The sequence below is a fragment of the Pelodiscus sinensis genome, chromosome 4 (genome assembly GCF_049634645.1).
Source record: "Pelodiscus sinensis isolate JC-2024 chromosome 4, ASM4963464v1, whole genome shotgun sequence".
NCBI lineage: Eukaryota > Metazoa > Chordata > Testudines > Trionychidae > Pelodiscus > Pelodiscus sinensis.
The window spans coordinates 106,649,708-106,669,339 of NC_134714.1; the positions used below are offsets into that span (position 1 = coordinate 106,649,708).

The window sequence follows — 19,632 nt, forward strand, 5'->3', positions numbered from 1 at the left end:
TTAGTTAGTTGTTTGTAGTGTCACAGCGAAGTAAGAAAACATGGCTTTTTATATTTTCAGTGGATTGATGAAAGACTCAGAAGTGTGCTGTACTTCAAGTGTGGAAAGTTAAACTGCACTTCATAGTTACATGATGAATCTATATGGCCAATCTACAGAATGCTGGCCTGTTCCAACGAGATTGTTGGTACATATTAAAATGACCTAATTAATTGCTATTGTAATTTTACAATAGATTCTTAAGGAAAATGTTCTTCCTTTAAAGTGCCACTGACTCTGCTACTCTATTAAGCAGAATAAAATACTTTTTAAAAAGTTTTTAAAATTCAGAAGTTCACAATTTCTTTTGGTTGGTTTGTGCTTGTAAATAATATACAAAATAGATTGTTTTTCACTATTGTAAGCCTAAAATATAATTCAACGTGGGACATCTTGGGAAATTTCTTGTGGCTTACAGTAGGGCCTCATTCTTCTCATCCTGTCTGCCTTAATGATGAACAGTAATTTACTGGGCGATAAAATGCTGTCAAACTGGCAGACCTACTGGCAGGTATGGGCAATCCAACCCTATTAGTGAATGGAAATATTGAACTAGAATTGGTCTTGATGCCCCTTGGAAAGCTAATTTAAATTTTTTTTTTAACAATTTACTATGGACTACAATAAAGCTTACTATGCATTAATTACATTATATTTTAGTGTGCTTGCAGCATTGTGATCAAGTTGTACAAATACTAATAGGGTTGCCAGGTGTCCGGTTTTGAACTGAACAGTCCAGCATTTGAGCTTTCCGTTTGGGAAACAAATTGAAAAAATATAAATGAGAAAATATAAATGTCTGTTTTTTTTCCTAGATAAGATGTAATGTAGATTGTGATGTAATGTCAAGTGTGTCCGGTATTTTTGTTGAAACCATTTGGCAACCCTAAATACTAACAAGTAAATTGTAGCACAGCTTAATGACAGGTGGTATCTAAGATAAGTGGGAACAGGAAACTGTCTAATATGGCCAAAAATTACATACCATTTATTAAGATTTAAAAAGGAAGCCCCATGACACTTCTGACATTTCCAGATCCATCAAACCACACTTGGCCTGAGAAATTGTAATCTGTAGGAAAAAGATGATTTTAAAATCTAGACTAGCTCTGAACTTTTGGGGAAGGGGTGCCAGGTTTTATGTTGACCATTTTGATTTTTTCCTTTAGCGATGGTGATCAGCCTCCTGGTCACCATCCCTGCCTGGAAAGGGTGGGAAAAGTGGGTCACCTGACTCTAATCTGCTTAGGGAGTAGAGGTCCATATAAGGAGTGTTCACCCACCTCTCAGGGCTCTGCTTGCATGCCCTCTGCAACTCAGCTGTACTGGAGTGACAGTCTTTTTGTAGGCCCCTTTGGGTAGGTGGGCAAGGCTGTTTGACTGTCTGAGGAAGAAGCCTAGTTGCTGCCACCACAGAGGCTGGTAGTCTCCCACCAGAGAAAGTGTCTGCGACAGTCCTCTCTGGTGCAGCAATCCTATGTCCCCACCTGTAACAGCTGCTGACAGAACTAATCAGTTTTACCTTAGGAGACTGCAACAGGGCTGGGCAGCTGGACCTACCAATCATATATACATGCATATTTACCATCATTCATCCTCCTGTCTGCACACTGCATGCAGGATCGTGTGCTAAGAATAGAAGACAGAAGAAAGAACATCAGCAGATAAGACCCTTTCACCTGCCTGAGCCTCCACAACTCTGTGCTGTTTCCCTTTTCTCCATCCTGGACGTCTGCTTACCTCAGTCATTGAACACAGTGGTGGTAGTAGGATCTCCTGTTGCCCCAGTTGAGACCATTTATATTTTGGATTCTGGCTTCACTGCATGTTTTGTTTGCGACATCTGGATTTTGTTTCCTCTAAGTTTAGTAGTCTAACAAAATTGTTGTTCCAGCCATTTGTGTCTGATTGGACTGATGACACAGATATGGGAAGAGTGGAGAATCTTTGTTCTCTCAGACAGGATTAAGTTCTAGTCTAACAGAACAACTATGTTGTAGTCCCTATTTTCACCTGAAATTCATTTTAATTTCTCATCAGCTACCACCACTGTAGCAATATTGTGTTCCCTCTGATACAGGCTCTGATACTGCTTTCTACATACACATTTAGTACTTTGACCACTTTAGTGAAGTCCAAATTTACCTTTTAGCAAGGTAGAATCTCCACTTTAGGAAGCTCGCAATCAAAGATTTGTTTTAGAGCAGGGCTACTCAACATGCAGCTTGTGGGCCACAGGTGGCCCGTTTGCGGCCTGCGGGTGGGAGCCAAAACACAAAAGTAGTCAATATAATCATCTTCTGTTGATAAGTGTTTTAGTAGTTAAATTCGTGAACTGTCATTGCTCTTGAAAAGTGCTGTTGTGGGTGGAAATTGGCTGAATATTGCATTTTATTCATATCGGCAGCACTGACTTCAGTGGGGCCTGCATGTTGTGTAGTCTGCTTTAATCTTTGTATTCATGTCTGTCTGTGAAAAGCTATTTGCATATTTGCATATATATTTGCATGTATATGCAACCACATTTAAGTTGCAGCCCTCAGCATGTGCTGTCAGTATCATTGTGACCCCGGGGCTTCCAAAGTTGAGTAGCCCTGCTTTAGACTGAGCTTTATATTTGCAAGGCTAACCTGATTCCATTCCAACAGCTGTCAGGTGTAGTTGGGTCTCAGCGTGTGTGGCGCTTGTGCAAGTGCTAGGACAAGTTGAAACAGTTCACAACTATGGATGTACCTTTAATGCAGAGATAGCCCAAGATCTTATGTGAGGATCACACTTCCCTCTCTCACTTTCCTTAATCTCACACACCTCTTAAGTTGAGTGGTGCTTAGAAATGTGAAATGTATCTATGCTGTAGATTGTAATGCAGTACAATCTACAGTAGCTTTAATAGTGAATGTGGCTAATAGTTGCACTGGAATGCCTAGAAGGCTTGTATAGGCCTACTCGCCCATGCTGCCATTCCTATCATTTGCACCAGCTTGATGACATCTAATGAGAGTGTGTGTGTGTGTGTGTGTGCGCGCTTCAATTAAATAGTGCATAGGTACATCTATGCTTAGGGGTAGCTGGAGGTATGGATAGAGCCTGGTTTCCATTTACTCACTCAGTCTACCCACTTTGTAGTGATGATGCAAGATAAATTGATTGAATTATTTTTTATCTATATGCCAGACACTCACTTGGAAGCCAGTTGTTCTGTAGGTTAGAAGGGACTGTAAGTGTCCCCTGGCCAAGATACAGGATTTGTTACAGCTAAACCATCCTAGATCCGGCCTCCTTTTGAAAACCGCCAGTGAAGAAGCTTCCACACCCTCCCTAGGAAGCTTGTTCCATTGTCCTGCTGCTATTATAGCTAGGAAGATTTTCTTGAGGTTTATCCTCAATTTGCTATGTTGTAGTTTGAACCCACTGCTGCTTGTCCTACCCTTTCTAGTGAGAGCAACTTTTCTCTAACTTTTTAATGGCAGGCCTGCAAGTTTCAGGTTTGTGGCTTTCCTTTAATATTGTTGTTTACCAGTTAAATAATGGCGTAAAAGACTAGAGCACCTAAATTTCACTAACCTGTCCACATTGCCCTCTGGATAAGAGTGAGAAAACAGTTTATTAGCAGGCCTGCTAGGTAAGGGGGGAGGAAAGAGACAACTGCCCCAGGCTATGTCTAGACTGCAGGCTTCTTTCTGAAGAAGCTTTTCTGGAAGAGATCTTCCTAAAAAGCTTCTTCCAAAAGAGCGTCTACACAGCAAATGTGCATGAAAAAGTGATCTGCTTTTTCAAAATATAGCGTCCACACTGAAGGGATGCTATCTTACGTGTAAGCTATGCTAACTATGGATGGAGTGGCCACCAGGGCACCTGTGCTTTTTCCTCTTTCCTCTTCTTTCGAAAGAACTCCCTCTTCCCTATCCACACACGCCTTTTTCCAAAAGAGCAGTTGCAAAAAGGCTTCTTCTTCAAGTGTTTGCTCACTTGAATTCCAATATAGGTGTGTGCGCTCAGCGTACACACGCTGTCTGAGACTTTTCCCTCAGCAGTACCCGTAGGGACAGCAGGGGAGCCCTCTGGAGTAGCATTGGTATATCGGCCCATATATACCCGTGCTGGCCCCTCACCCACTCAGTTCTTTCTTACCGCTGAGTTCTTCTCAGCTCATCCTTGAGTCTGTTCTCTTCTCCTTTGTTACAACAAACTTCAGTTAAGTACCTACAAATTGAGTTAAAGACTTTCCTTTGTAATGTTCTTCTTTACCCTGCGCACCATGTGCCCACAGCAGGGCATGCCTGGCCTGCAAGGCTTTAAGTCCTGCAGAAAGTGTAACACATCTATGCTGTGTGGTAACCCACACGCCTCATGTCTGAAGTGCCTGGGAGAATCACATATAACAGATGTGTGCAAGATCTGCAAAGTGTTTAAGCCCAGAACCAAACGTGAGTGCGAGTCATGGCTCAAGGCGCTCTTGATGGAAGCGGCACTCTGGCTAGCACCGGACCTGGCACCAGGCTCCAACAGTGCACCGGACTCGGTGCGTGACAGCTCTGCACACTGATTCTCCGGTACTGCACAGGGCCAGACGTCGCTCCCAGTTGCCGGCACCGCAATGGAAGAGTTGGCCTAACCGGTCGGTCCCCGGCCAGACACGTGCTCTGTAGTGGGGCACGTGGTGCCAATTAGTCGAGCCTGGGCCTTCTAGGTTGGGCGCCGCCTCTTCCCACTGGAGGGATGTTGGTCCCTCAGAAAATTTCCTGGATCCATTTACCCAGGAGCCTTTGGAGGCAGTGAGGGTCCTTATTGACTTGTCTCCCTCCCTCTGCTCACCCCAGTACCCTTCAGATGGCACCGAGATGGTCGGCACTGCTCCCCTCCTAGGGTGCATAAGGTGTGGCAAAGGCACATACCACATATGGAACCGGCTACTGAGCCACCGACACTCTTGACAGCGGCACCAGACCCAGTGCAGATTAACCACCCAACACGTACCTTGATCAGGGATCCCGTTACAACTATGCCTCCTCCTCCACCTTGGCGCCATGGCAAGCCGGAAGCTATGTCTCGGCGTGCCACAGCCCAGTTGACATCAGCGTCGGCACTGCCATGGTCTGCCTTGGAGTACTTGTCTGACTCTGATGTGGAATTAGGATGGTCTTCAAGGGGCTCCGAGTCCCGTTCACGACACTGTTCCCGCTCCTGGCACCATTCCCAGCATTGTATTTCCCCACAACGGTACCAACAACAGTGGGCCCAGCAGATCCCCATACCGATGGTCCAGCAGACATGGCTGCCTCAACCACCATGTGGCAATTTTGGACTCCCTGGGCCTACCGCCAGGGCCAGGGTATGAATCCTCCTAGATCGGCTTCTGTGACTTCAGGCCCACGAGTCCCTCCATTGGCGACACCTCTGGTCCAGTCCCCCACGTCGGTTCACTCGCTACCTCCGGGTCAGTCATCCCCAGGCCTGGGGAGAGCACGGCTCCAGTGAGCCAACCTCCCCCCCCCCCCCCCACTCCCCCCTGTAGCCACTTGGGACAATCCAGGCTGTATGGACGCCGCCCTGGGCAATATGGTAAACGGGTCATCATCCTTCTCCCCAGATGAGGCTCTAGCCGACTCTGCACCCTCCATGCCTTCCATGGATGCCAGGGCCCATCAAGACCTGCTCCACTGCCTGGCCTGAAGTTTGGGAGTCCAAGCAGACAAGGTCTCTGAGGACTCAGATTCAACCATTGACGTCTTGCACGCAGTCACTCCCTCCAGAGTAGCGTTGCTGATCAACAAGACAGTAGCCAAGATTTCGGCAACCTTGTAGAAAACCCTAGTGTCCATCCCGCCCACTGATAAGTGTGCGGAACGGAGATACTTTGTCTCTCAGGTGGGTAACGAACACCTTTTCTCCCACCCTCCCCCAGGTTCCTTAGTAGTTCAGGCAGTGAACCAGAGGGAGAGGCAGGGACAGCCCGCTGCCACCCCTAAGAACAGGGAGACTAAAAAGACTGACTTACTGGACAGAAAGGTCTATGCATCTGGGGGCATCCAATATCAAATTGCCAACCAACAGGTTCTTCTGTCCAGATGCGCCTACAACACCTGGGAGTCAGTGGACAAATTTACAGACTTGCTCCCCAGAGACTCCCGTGTGGAGTACAATGCCCTTCAAGAAGAAGGGAGAGCAATTTCCCGAACAGCTGTACAAGCAGCAGTCGACGTGGCTGATGCAGCTTCACGAGTCACGGCCACCAGAATGGTCCTGTGTCGCAGTTCATGGTTCCAGGGCTCCGGAGTGCCACTGGAAGTCCAAAACACCTTACACGACCTCTGTTTTGAGGGCACCTCGCTCTTCTCGGAGCAAACTGACCAGCGGCTACATGGCCTGAAGGACACAAGAGCCACACTAAAGTCTTTGTGCCTACGCACACCTGCCACCCAGAGGTGTTCATATACAAAGAGGATTGTTCCTAGAATGCCTCCACAGGGCCCATGTCCCGACTTTACCCAACGCAGGGTTGGGGTAATAATGGTAGAAACAATAGGCGCTGCCTTTGCCTGGCCCCAGATACTAACCGGGGTCCCCCAATAAGCCCACTGGCCCCTGACAGGGGTTTTGACAGGACCCTCCAGGGCTTCTTACCAGTCTCCCTGCTACCCTTCCAGGACCATTTACCCCATTTCCTCCAGGCCTGGTGGTCTGTTACATCGGACCAGTGGGTTCTGGAGATAGTGGAAAGAGGTTATGTAATCCCTTTCCACTTGCCTCCTCCTTCCCAATCTCCTACCCATCCTTTTTCAGGGACCCCTCGAGCCTCTGTTGCTGGAGGAGACTTGCTACCTTCTCACACTGGGGCAGTGGAACGAGTTCCCCTCGAACTTTGGAACCAGGGATTTCATTCCCATTACTTTCTGGTTCCAAAAGCAAAAGGTGGCCTCCACCCAATTCTAGACCTCATAGCTCTAAAGTGCAAAAACAGAGTCTCGTTAATTATGCAAATGAGGCACAGCAATATTCCACCCTTCACCTCATTTGCATATTTTTTGTGCAAGAGAGGGCAGAGTAGACGTAGCCCTAGTGATTCAATGAGAGTTTTTGCCTGAGTAAGGCCCTTGAGAGCTCGCCTTAAGTGTTTAGTTTTTTTAGTCAATGAGTGAAGTCTTTTCTGTTCCTGCTAGTGCCTCAGTTGTTTGATACACCCAGCACAGTCAGTCAGTCAGTCTAGCAGACATTGTAGGAGTGATGGAGAGCATCTTTTAGGTATTGCTTCCCACTAATCCCATACAAAGAAGGATATTAGGGGGCATGATTTGAAGAAGTTTTGTTTGAAGATTCATTCCAAGAGGGTGACCTAGGTGAATGAATTGAAACCAAAGAACCCAAATGACTTTCTAAAGGACCATGAATATCAAAGATAACCAGAAAAGAGGAAGAATAGTGACCCCCTAAGAAAGACTTGAAAGGATTTTAGAGACTAAGCCCATGCCAATTCTATTACTTAATAAAAGGAGCTGACATCTGTTATAAACTGTGCTATCATAAGTAATTATTTGTTAAATTGCTCTGGTATTTTCTTAGCATAATCAGAAACTTGTGCCTTCCTGAAATGGAAACTGTTTTCGGGAACACAGGAGAACTAGGATGGGAACATAACATTGAAAAAGGTGTATTGTATGCAAAATTTCAAGATGTCAGTGTCCATTTCCTTTCTCATCCACTCACAGAGTGCAAGCCCAAAAACTGGATTAGTGTCCAACTAGCTTTACCGCACTTAACTGGAAAAAGACTTAGAACAAGCAAATGCTTGAAAATTCTCCTTACACCATGAAAATGTAGCTATAGCCTCCCTCTGTTACACTAATTTTGCATTAGTGCGGAAACCTACCTCGCTTTTTATACAAATGTCTCCCATACACCACCACAGTATGGTTGCTGTGATGGAAGACAATGTGAATTTCTACATTGACTTCAAGGAAAGAAGGATCAAGCCCAAAATGGACTGTCATATCCAGCACTTTGAGCATTCAATTAACTCATCTACACTGAGTTATGGATTCTATGGATGTGCCATGTGCTGTTTTAAATATTCCTGTTAATCCCTGTGATTCATAACTAAGGTGGTTCTTATGACAAAATTAATTTTTAAGAAATTCTGTTGTTCCCCTCTTACCCTCAAAATACAGAACAAAATATTTCTGGGCAACAATCATGAGATTTTGGATTAAAAAACAAAAATCAAGAGTTTTATGAATGACTTGGGAATAGAGATTTAAAAAGGAAGTATACCAATTTGAATTTGCATCAGAACTGATGACTACACCTATCCATTATGGCTGAAATTTATCTTCATGCAGAGGACCAGCATAAAGGGCTATGCACTTACGTCCCAGATGATTCCCAAAAAACATAGCTTAAGGCTAGACCTACAGTAGACTAGAATACATAACTGGAGTCGGCTTACCTTAAACTGAGCTTGGTGTTGCCCCCACTAAAGGAGGCTGATGGGAGCAAACTCTCCTGATGGCTTCTCTTATTCCTTGCAGGAGCACCAGATGATATAGCAAGGGCATCCTCTGAGTTTGATTTGGCAAGTCTTACTTAACTTGACTTGCCAAAGAACTCCAGAACAGTGATTGCGGCAGTGGTGATCTTCTAGTTAAGTGGAACCTGAGTGATGCGTTGGCCATTGTGCTGCCCCTCTAGAATAGGGTGAAAATCATCTTAATTCATACATGTCACTGGTATATAGTGTTGCAACAAAAATGCTTCTATATATTTCAATTTAAAAAACAATGTATATATGCATTTCTATTTGCTTAATAAATTTGTGTGTTTTTATCTTTTCTCAAGACTGATTAAAATGCATTTAGCTTTGGGTTTGGGGAAGCACTGTACCAAATATCTTCCCCTACTCAAAATTAGGCAAGATCTATCCAAAAATTATGTGATTGAGATGTCTGACCATTGCTTAGCGCTCTGTCATAGAGGCAGAATGCTGAGGTTGACTGTTCTTTAAGCATATAGTGACCTAATTTTCATAATGTAGAGCAGACATCCTCTTTTGCAGGACTAGAAAACATGTTGATATTTACAGGCAGAAGAAAGAGCACTTGTTGAATTAGATAATTGTTCCTTCTGTCAAAGAAATATTGAAATGTTTGTGAACCATTTGCTCTAATGGAATGGAGTAAGTACAAAAAAAGTGTATATATGAGGGCAGTTCTGGGCGAGTCCTTCATCTGTACTTAAAGAAATCAGTTGCCATGATTATTGTCACGCTCAAGATATGTCTTCTAATACCACCTCCCCCTCTCTCCCCTCCCCCCACAATTCTCAGCTAACAGATACTGAACTAACCCTGTCCATTGTTACATAGGAAGAGGGAAAAGGCTTGCTTGATAGTGGTAGTTAATCTATAAGCACCCTGAGATAAAATTCTCCATAGAAGTTGTTGAAGATGCTGTACAGTAGCAAGCTGCACTATTGTGTGGGTTATAGGGGTAAGCTTCGAAGGATTAGATTGTTATTGGTAAAGGTTAATAAATGGTGATTTTATCACACACAAATTGAAATTTAGATACAATTTTTCTTATTTTGCCTATGAGAATTTATCAGTTTGAATTAATAATTTTGACAAGGTTTAATTTTTGAATCTCAATGTTCACTGTAATTAAATAATTACTGACCAACCCCCATAATTTCTTGCAACTGTGAAAATTTAGTATTGCATAATGCTTTGAGGAAAGACCAAAAAGCAAGATTGCTGTTTCTGTGTATGGAACAGAAAACCTTTTTGGAGATTCCCAAGAGGCTTATGCTATTTATTCTTTATTGCCGTCCCTGCTGGAGAAAACAAGAATTGTGTACCTTCTGAAAATAAACAAATTATACTACACTGCTTTCTGTTCCAAACAGGAAACTGACCTGAATTCTGCTACTACTCAGCAAAGCCGCAATGCTGCATTAGATGTGAGACATAAATGTGGTGTCAAGCTTATACTGTTACTATGTATGTGTACTTGTCCAATGGAGAAACAGGACTTCAGTTTCCAAAGGTATTTGTTAGTTTGGTATTTTTCATGAATACAGGACTCAGACAAAACTAGAAATTATTTGTAAACTTAGATCCTTTTCATATATTCTAATAAAGCACTAGTCAAAGCTGTGTATGAATATTATTCACATACAAACGAATCCCTATTACAGAGATGTCAGTATGAAGATTTGGGACTCCCTGAATTACCAAGTGAGATGCTGAGCTACCATAGAATCAGCCTACTCGGTTAGCCTTAGTGCCCCTTTAACCTTGTCCTGCTGAGCTAAGCACCAAAGCCGCCTCTAGCAAATCACGCAGGTAGGGTCATGACCAGCTATAGAAGGCAGACACTGTAATGAGCACCGAAAAGACTCAGGTCCAGGTACTTTCTATAGCACCCAGATATTCACCCTTGTCCCTTTGGGTACAAATCCAAAGTTAGGTGAAATTTGCCTCTCCCCCCAATATGAAGGAAGGTAGTCTCTTTCTCCCCCCAGTTGAAGTTACATAAACTGGATTATATTTTAAACCAGAGATAAGTTTAACTATGAAAAAGTGTACTGTAAGTGGTCAAAGTGGTAGCAAACAAAACAAAGCAGATTACTAAAACAATAATGTAGTGAAAGCTTTATCCAAAACACAAGGGGAATAGCAGTTCTCGGTTAACTGAATGTGCCAGATAACAAAGCAGCTCTGTTGTTCGAGTATTGTAAGGGGTGCTCCACTCAGGTCTCAGTGTGTACTCGTGCAGGCAATTGGAGATTTTTGCCAAGCTGTGCATGTGCAGCCACTATCTTGTGCTGTTTTGTCTCCCTCAGTTCTGTGCAGAAGACAGAGTTGCAGCAGTGCTTTCCTTTCTGACTGGAAAAACAGAAATAGTGTAGTTAGTTTATTGTTCATGGGTCAGTCAAAGAATGAGAGAACCACAGAGCTGGAAGAGACCTTAGAAGGTCATCAAGTCCAGCCCCCTGCTCTCGGCAGAACCAATCCCAATTAAATCAACCCAGCCAGGGCCTTGTCAAGCTGACACGTAAACACCTCGGCTACGTCTACACTGGCCCCTTTTCCGGAAGGGGCATGTAAATTTCACCAGTCGTCGTAGGGAAATCCGCGGGGGATTTAAATATCCCCCGCGGCATTTAAATAAAAATGTCCGCCGCTTTTTTCCGGCTTTTAAAAAAGCCGAAAAGAGCGTCTAGACTGGCCCCGATCCTCCGGAAAAAGCGCCTTTTTCCGGAGGCTCTTATTCCTCTTATTCCCGATCCTCCGGAGGCGCTTTTTCCGGAGGATCGGGGCCAGTCTAGACGCTCTTTTCCGGCTTTTTTAAAAGCCGGAAAAAAGCGGCGGACATTTTTATTTAAATGCCGCGGGGGATATTTAAATCCCCCGCAGATTTCCCTACGACGACTCGTGAAATTTACATGCCCCTTCCGGAAAAGGGGCCAGTGTAGACGTAGCCCTCTAGGGATGGAGACTCCACTACTTCCATAGATAACCCATTCCAGTGATTCACTACCCTCCTAGTGAAATAGTTTTTCCTAATATCTGACTTGGACCTCTCCCTCCACAACTTGAGACCATTGCTCCTTGTTCTGCCATCTGTCACTACTGAGAATAGTCTCTCTCCATCCTCTTTGGAACCTCCCTTCAGGAAGTTGAAGGCTGCTAGCAAACCCCCCCTCACTCTTTGCTTCTGCAGACTGAACAAACCCAACTCCCTCAGCCTCTCCTCATAGGTCATATGTTCCAGCCCCCTCATCATTTTGGTTGCCCTCTGCTGGACCCTTTCCATTGCGTCCACAGCCTTTTTGTAGTGGGGGGCCCAGAACTGGACACAATACTCCAGGTGTGGCCTCACCAGAGCTGAATAAAGGGGAATGATGACATCTCTGGATCTGCTGGTAATGCTCCTCTTAATGCAACCTAATATACCATTAGCCTTCTTGGCTACAAGGGCACACTGTTGACTCATATCCAGCTTCTCATCCACTGTGATCCTCAGGTCCTTTTCTGCAGAACTACTACTTAACTGGTTGGTCCCCAGTCTATAACAATGCTTGGGATTCTTCCGTCTCAAGCGCAGGACTCTGCACTTGTCCTTGTTGAACCTCATCAGATTTCTTGTGGCCCAATCCTCCAATTTGTCTGTCACTCTGCACTCTATCTCTGCCCTAAGGCGTATCTCCCTCTCCCTCTAGCTTAGTATCATACGCAAACTTGCTGAGGGTGCAATCAATCCCCTCATCCAGATCATTAATAAAGATATTGAACAAAACCGGTCCTAGAACCGAACCTTGTGGCACTCCGCTAGAAACCAACCGCCATCCTGACATCGAGCGGTTGATGGGGACCCGTTGGGCCCAGCCTTCTAGCCAACTTTCTATCCGTCTTACCGTCCATTTATCCAATCCACATTCCCTTAACTTGCTGGCAAGAATACTGTGGGTGACCGTATCAAAAGCCTTGCTAAGGTCAAGGTATATCACATCCACTGACTTTCCCACGTCCACAGAGCCAGTTTCCTCATCATAGAAGCTAATCAGATTGGTCAGGCACGACTTGCCCTTTGTGAATCCATGCTGACTATTCCTAATCACTTTCCTCTCTTCCAAGTCCCTCAAAATGGAGTCCCTAAGGATCCCTTCCATGATTTTTCCAGGAACCGAGGTAAAACTGACCTGCCTATAGTTCCCTGGATCATCCTTCTTCCCTTTTTTGAAGATGGGCACTACACTTGCCTTTTTCCAGTCATCCGGGATTTCTCCCTACCTCCTTGACTTTTCAAAGATAATGGCCAAAGGCTCCTCAATGACATTTGCCAACTCCCTCAGTACTCTCGGATGCATTAAGTCCGGACCCATGGAGTTGTGTACTTTTAGCTTTTCTAAATAGTTCCTAACCTGTTCTTTACCCACCAAAGGCTGTCCACCTTCATCCCATCTTGCGTCACTTAGCGCATTAGTACGGGAGCCCACCTTGTCCATGAATACAGAGGCAAAGAAAGCATTGAGTACTTCAGCTTTCCCCACATCATCTGTCACTAGGTTACCTCCTTCATCCAGTAGGCGCCTCACACCTTCTCTGATTACAGGCATGTTAACAAGAAGAAGGTAGAAACCTTTCTTGTTATCCTTCACATCTTTAGCCAGTCGCAATTCCATTTGCGCTTTTGCCTTCCTGATAACACCTCAGCATTCTCGAGCTATACATTTAACCCCTCCCTCGTCATTTGTCCAATTTTTCACTTTTTGTAAGCTTCCTTTTTATGCTCAAGTTCATCAAGGATTTCCCCTGTAAGCCAATCCGGTCTCCTACCATGTTTGCCTCTCTTGCTACGCGTCGGGATGGTTTCTTTCTGTGCCTTCAATAAGGCTTCTTTAAAATACTGCCAGCTGTCCTGGACTCCTTTCCCCTTCATGTTAGCATCCCAGGGGATTCTGCCCATCAGATCTCTGAGGGAGTCAAAATCTGCTTTTTGGAAGTCCAAGGTGTGTATTTTACTAGTCTCTTTTCTTCCTTTCGTCAGGATCCTGAAATCTACCATCTCATGATCACTGCTTCCCAGGTTGTCACATACCTATACTTCCCCTATTAGTTCCTCCCTGTTTGTGAGCAGAAGGTCAAGCTGTGCACGGCCCCTGGTCGGATCCTTCAGCACTTGTACTAGGAAGTTATCCTCAACATTCTCCAAAAACTTCCTGGATTGCCTGTGTACTGCCGTACACATCTATTGGTTTCCCAATAAATGTCAGGGTGAATAAAGTCCCTCAAGAGAACCAGGGCCTGTGATCTGGAAGCTTCTCTCAGTTGTCTGAAGAAAGCCTCATCTACCTCATCCACCTGATTCGGTGGCCTGTAGCAGACACCAACCACAACATCACTGCTGTTGTTTGCACCTCTAAACTTAACCCATAGACTCTCAACAGGTTTATCCTCCATCTTTATACTGGAGTTCAGAGCAATCATAGTGCTCTTACGTATAGTGCGTCTCCTCCTCCTTTTCTCCTCTGCCTGTTCTTCCCGAACAGTCTATACCCTTCCATGACAGCGCTCCAGTCATGAGAGTCATCCCACCAAGTCTCTGTCATCCCAATTAAATCATATTTCTTACACTGGGCCAGGGCCTCCAGTTCTTCCTGTTTGTTGCCCAGGCTTCTCACATTAGTGTACAAACACCTCAGATAACCAGTTGATCGCCATATTTTCTCCATTCGAATCAGGGGTCCTACTTTGTTGCTCATTCCTCTTTGCATTTCTTTCCGGTATCCAACTTTTCCACTTCCCTCAGGGTTGTGCTCACCATCCCCCGACAAACCTAGTTTAAAGCCCTCCTCACTAGGATTGAAAGCCTGCCCATGAAGATGCTTCTTCCTCTCTTCATTGGGTGGAAACCGTCTCTTCCTAACAACCCTTGTGCCAGGAACAGAGTCCCATGGTCGAAGAAACCAAAGCCCTCTCTGCGACACCACCTGCGCAACCACGCATTGACTTCCTCAATTTGATGATCCCTGCCCAGTCTTTTCCCTTCAACAGGGAGGATGAACGAGAACACCACTTGCGCTCCCAATTCTTGGATCCTTCTTCCCAGCGCTACATAATCTGCAGTAACCCCCTCAAGGTCATTCTTGGCCATATTGTTAGTTCCCACACGGAGAAGTAGGAAGGGGTATTGATCCGAAGGTTTGACCAGTTTGGTAAGCCTCTCAGTCACATCCTGAATGCGACCTCCTGCTAAGCAGCACACCTCTCGAGATTCCAGGTCCGGTCGACAGATGGCTGGCTCAGTCCCTCTTAGAAGGGAGTCCCGACCACCACCACCCGTTGTTTTCTTTTGGGGGTGGTTGCCATGGAACCCCCATCCCTAGGACTACACATCCCATGCCTTCCAGTAGATGGTGTTCTCTTCCAGTTTCTTCCTTGTGAGGTCCCGTCCAAACTATTCAACACTGCTGAGCCTGTGGAGAAAGCCTGAAAGCGATTGCTTACCTCTATAGCACTAGGGGATTCCTGTGCTGGCCTTTTTCCCCTTCTAGAAGTTACGTGCTGCCAGTTCTCTTCCTGGTCCTGTACTGCCCTCTCTGGCTCTGCTTGAAGGATTAAATGCTGCCTTCTATCGAGGAAGTCTTCGTCCTCTCTGATTGCGCGCAGGGTCAACACTTGGGCCCCCAGCCCTCTAATTTTTTCTTCCAAAACCACAACCAGTTTGCACTTCATGCAGACGAAATCCGTTCTTTCTTCCAGGAGGAAGACAAACATGGCACACTCCGTGCAGGTAACAACAGCAGACCTATCACCATCCATCGCTGCTGTCCTGGAGAAGGGATTTAAAAAGAAGGCAAGAGAACCTTCCCCCCATCCCTCTCCCCTTCCAAACTCCCTCTCTAAACTCCCTGTTAGCACTGACCTGTTCACAAGCTCTTTGGTCGCTTGCCCACTGCCTTAGAAAGCCCTGGAGTCCCTCCCCCTAGCAAGGCTCAGCCAATCAGCAGAGGCTTCTAGAATTCAAACTTTAATTAGAAGCCAACTGTTTCTACCTGCCAATCACAGCACACACTCCATGAAAGGTAGAGGGAGGGGCAAAGGGGAAGTGGAAAAAAAAGCCTCACTCACAAACACAGGGGAAAAAAATGAACAAAACGAAAAAGAATACACACCAACCCTCACTCCCAAATACAAGCTCAGCACACAGTAAGAAAGCCCCAAAGGCAACACACACTTCCCTCACGAGTCCTGTATCTGCTTCTCCTCTATCTGGAGAACTCCCTTTCTAAACTCCCTGTTAGCACTCACCTGTTCGCAATCTCCTTGGTTGCTTGCCCACTGCCTTATAAAGTTTATAGTTACTATTCATTAGTTCTTAAAGAAAAGAAGAAACCCAATTCCCTGCACCAGTGCATACTGTAACACGCTCTCTGGCTACCACTGCACACTCCTCACTGTCTCATCATTCACACTCACTTTTTGTGACAACCCAGTTGAGCCAAGGGATGACAATGACAACTTACCTCACTCTGATGCGGACAGTTCCTCCCTGGTGCCTTCTCCAGATAAGGTTGTCTTCCTTCGTTGTCCTCTCCACCAGCAGATAACATGATGCAGTTTCAGGACTTGTTCAAACGGGTAGCTCAGTCCTAGGATATTGCACTGCAGGAAGTGCAAGAAAACCAACAATAATTACTCAAGATACTTCATCCGGCAACATCTTCTAAAATAGTGTTACCAGTCAATGAAGCCATTATGGAGCCATAGGAGGCACTCTGGCAAACACCAGCCTCTATCTTTCCCACCAACTGCAGAGCTAACAGGAAGTACTTCATCCCAGCTAAAGGCATGGATTTTCTTTTGTCACACCCCCAACCACATTCATTGGTTGTGGACTCAGGCTATCACAGATCTAGACAATATAAATCCACACCACAAGACAAGGAGCATAAGAAATTAAACATTTTTGGTAGAAAAGTCTATTCCTTGGACTCCCTCCAACTCCGAATACCGAATTACACCACCCTCTTGGCAAATTATGACCATGTGATTTACACCAGCCTACAAGAACTCCTGCAGCATCTCCCGGAGCAGAAGAGGTCTCAGCTCCAATCCATAGTAAAGGATGTGCAATTTATAGCATGAACAGCCCTTCAGGCATCAATGGACGTGGCTGAAATGCCCATCAACTACAGCAACAGCAATAGTTATGCATAGAGCTTCCTGATTACAATCTTCCGGAGTCCCAAGGGAGCTGCAAACCAAGGTAGAAGACCTCCTGTTCGACAAGAACCAGCTTTTTGCAGCAAAGATGGATGAAGTCTTCCATTCAGTGAAGGACTCCCGCACCACAATACAAACCTTATGAATGTACACCCTGCCTAATAGGAGATGCACAATACACTCCATATCAGAGGCCATAAGAACATAAGAACGGCCGTACTGGGTCAGACCAAAGGTCCATCTAGCCCAGTAGCCTGTGTGCTGACAGTAGCCAGCACCAGGCGCCCCAGAGAGGGTGGACCGAAGACAATGATCAAGCGATTTGTCTCCTCCCATCCTTCTCCAGCCTTTGACAAACAGAGGCCAGGGACACCAATTTTATCCCCTGGCTAATAGCCTTTTATGGACCTAACCTCCATGAAATTATCTAGCTTTTCTTTAAACTCTATTATAGTCCTAGCCTTCACAGCCTCCTCTGGCAAGGAGTTCCAAAGGTTGACTACACGCTGTATGAAGAAGAACTTTCTTTTATTAGTTTTAAACCTTCTACCCATTCATTTCATTTGGTGTCCTCTAGTTCTTCTATTATGGGAACTAATAAATAACTTTCCTTTATCCGCCCTCTCCACACCACTCATGATTTTATATACCTCTATCATATCCCCTCTGTCTCCTCTTTTCTAAACTGAAAAGTCCCAGTCGCTTTAACCTCTCCTCATATGGTACCCGTTCCAAACCCCTAATCATTTTAGTTGCCCTTTTCTGAACCCTTTCCAAGGCCAAAATATCTTTTTTGAGGTGAGGCGACCACATCTGTACACAGTATTCAAGATGTGGGCGTACCATAGTTAGATACAGGCCAAGAGATATCAACTGCTAGAGACAGGCCATACGACCCCAGACTTAAGCAACAGTCCAATAGAAGGAGGGTTCAGCACAACCAGCCCTCCAATAATCAACCTTCCATGTCCAAGCAGCAAATTTGAAGATGTGGTCAAGGATCTGAGCGACTACCCCCAAATAAACTTCTCACAGGCATACCCTTTTTTCATTGCCCAGACCTTTCAGTGGTGGTAACAACTTAGGCATATGCAGAGTATGCAGTTGCGTAGGGCACCAGAATTTCTGGGGCACCACTCTGCCGGGAGAAACGGAAGCAGTGAGCAGGCAACAGCACGGCTGCTGGATCCTAGAGAGAGCCCAATGTGCTGCCTGCAGCACAGTCTGAGGGAGGGGATTGGCTGCTGGGGTCTCTGGGAAGGGGAGGAGGTAGAGGCAGGGGAGGGGAAAAGAACTCACCTGTGTGACACTCTCATAAGGTGAGGCAGGCTGGCTGGGCGGCTCTGTGGTAGTATCTTTTCTTCTCCTCTCCCCCAGCGAAGCACCCCTCCAGCAGGGCTGGGTTGGGTGAGGTGCTGGGGGGGCGAGGCGAGGTGGCTGCGTGCTGACTGAGGCAGGGGTGAACTGGCCTGGCAGTGGGCCGTCCACAGAAGGGCTGGCTGGCGGCGGGTATGCAGAGCACTGATGCGCCTCAGCCTTAGCCCGGCACGGGGCACCAGCACTTTAAATTCCCTGGCACCAGCCGGGGCACTGTGTGGGGCCAAGGGAGCCTGCATGGTGTGTTTAAACGCTGCAGAACAGCTGAGAGGGAAGAAGCCCCAGCGTCTTCCCTCTCAGCTGGTTTGAGCTGCGCACGTGGAGGTTGCCGCCAGTAGAGTTACCTAGGTAGACCCTCCCCCAAACAGACACACTTGATGGGGGGGATCGCGGGGCTGGCTGGACAGAAGGGAAGCAGAGCTGGAGGGGGGTGCAGCGGTGCTGGCCAGGGGAAATCAGGAAGAGGAACGGGCCAGTGGGAAGCAGAGCTGGGGGGCGGTGCAGGAGGGCTGGCTGGAGTGGGACTGACCCCCGCACTTGCAGATACCGCTGGGGCGCTGCCTGTCCTGTGCAGGCTCCCAGCGATGCAGGAAGAAGGGTCCAGCGGAGGGCAACCAAAATGATTAGGGGGCTGGAACATATGACCTATGAGGAGAGACTGAGGGATTTGGGTTTGTTTAGTCTGCAGAAGCAAAGAGTGAGGGGGGATTTGATAGCAGCCTTCAACTTACTGAAGGGAGGTTCCAAAAAGGATGGAGAAAGGTTGTTCACAGTAGTGACAGATGGCAGAACAAGGAGCAATGGTCTCAAGTTGTGGAGGGAGAGGTCCAGGTTGGATATTAGGAAAAACTAGGAGGGTAGTGAAGCACTTCCTCTACACAGGACGGCATCGTGGAGGTAAATTGCTGGGGTGCAACAGCCCCGGCAGCTCACATGCCGGCTGTTTGGGGAGGGGGAGTGCAGTTGCACAGTTCCCAGAGGTGCTGCAGGATTGCCAGGTACTGGTCCCAACTGCCCCTGTCCCCTGCCCAGACCCCCCCCACAAGTACCCTGCCCCCACCAACACTGTCACCAGCACCCAGCACCCTGCCACCCACCACAGCACCCAGCACCACCCTGTCCCTGGCTCCAGCACCCTGCCAGCTGTGCCAGCATCCTTGGGACCGCATTAGTGAGGCTTAGGGTTTTTTTTTTTTTTTAATCTCACTTGTGTGGCCCCAACTGACTTTTCTGTGGGTCAGTGACCCTTGACTCAAAACAGGTTCCCTGCCCTTCTCCTATATAAAGACAATGCTAAAACCTTTTCAGTTTGACATAATATTTTATTTAAAAATGAAGCCTGGCCAACATGCCCCCAACTGGGGCTATATCCCCATCTCACTGCAGCATCATAACACTCCTGCACCACCTGACCCCAAATCTGAGCCTGACATACACTGGAACTTTTACATCCCCAAACTCCTGCATCCCCACATCCTCAGTCTTCTGCCACA

The 19,632-nt window shown here is 46.3% G+C and overlaps 1 long non-coding RNA gene across 1 annotated transcript; it reads right to left on the reverse strand.

Annotated features, from left to right (window-relative positions):
• Positions 1-10,400: 10,400 nt before the first annotated feature.
• LOC142829213 (uncharacterized) lies at positions 10,401-16,539 on the reverse strand. The gene is made up of 3 exons (XR_012903629.1): positions 16,063-16,539; positions 15,044-15,368; positions 10,401-10,918 (listed from the first exon to the last, which is right to left on the reverse strand). It is a non-coding gene; the product is annotated as an uncharacterized LOC142829213 (long non-coding RNA).
• Positions 16,540-19,632: the final 3,093 nt, after the last annotated feature.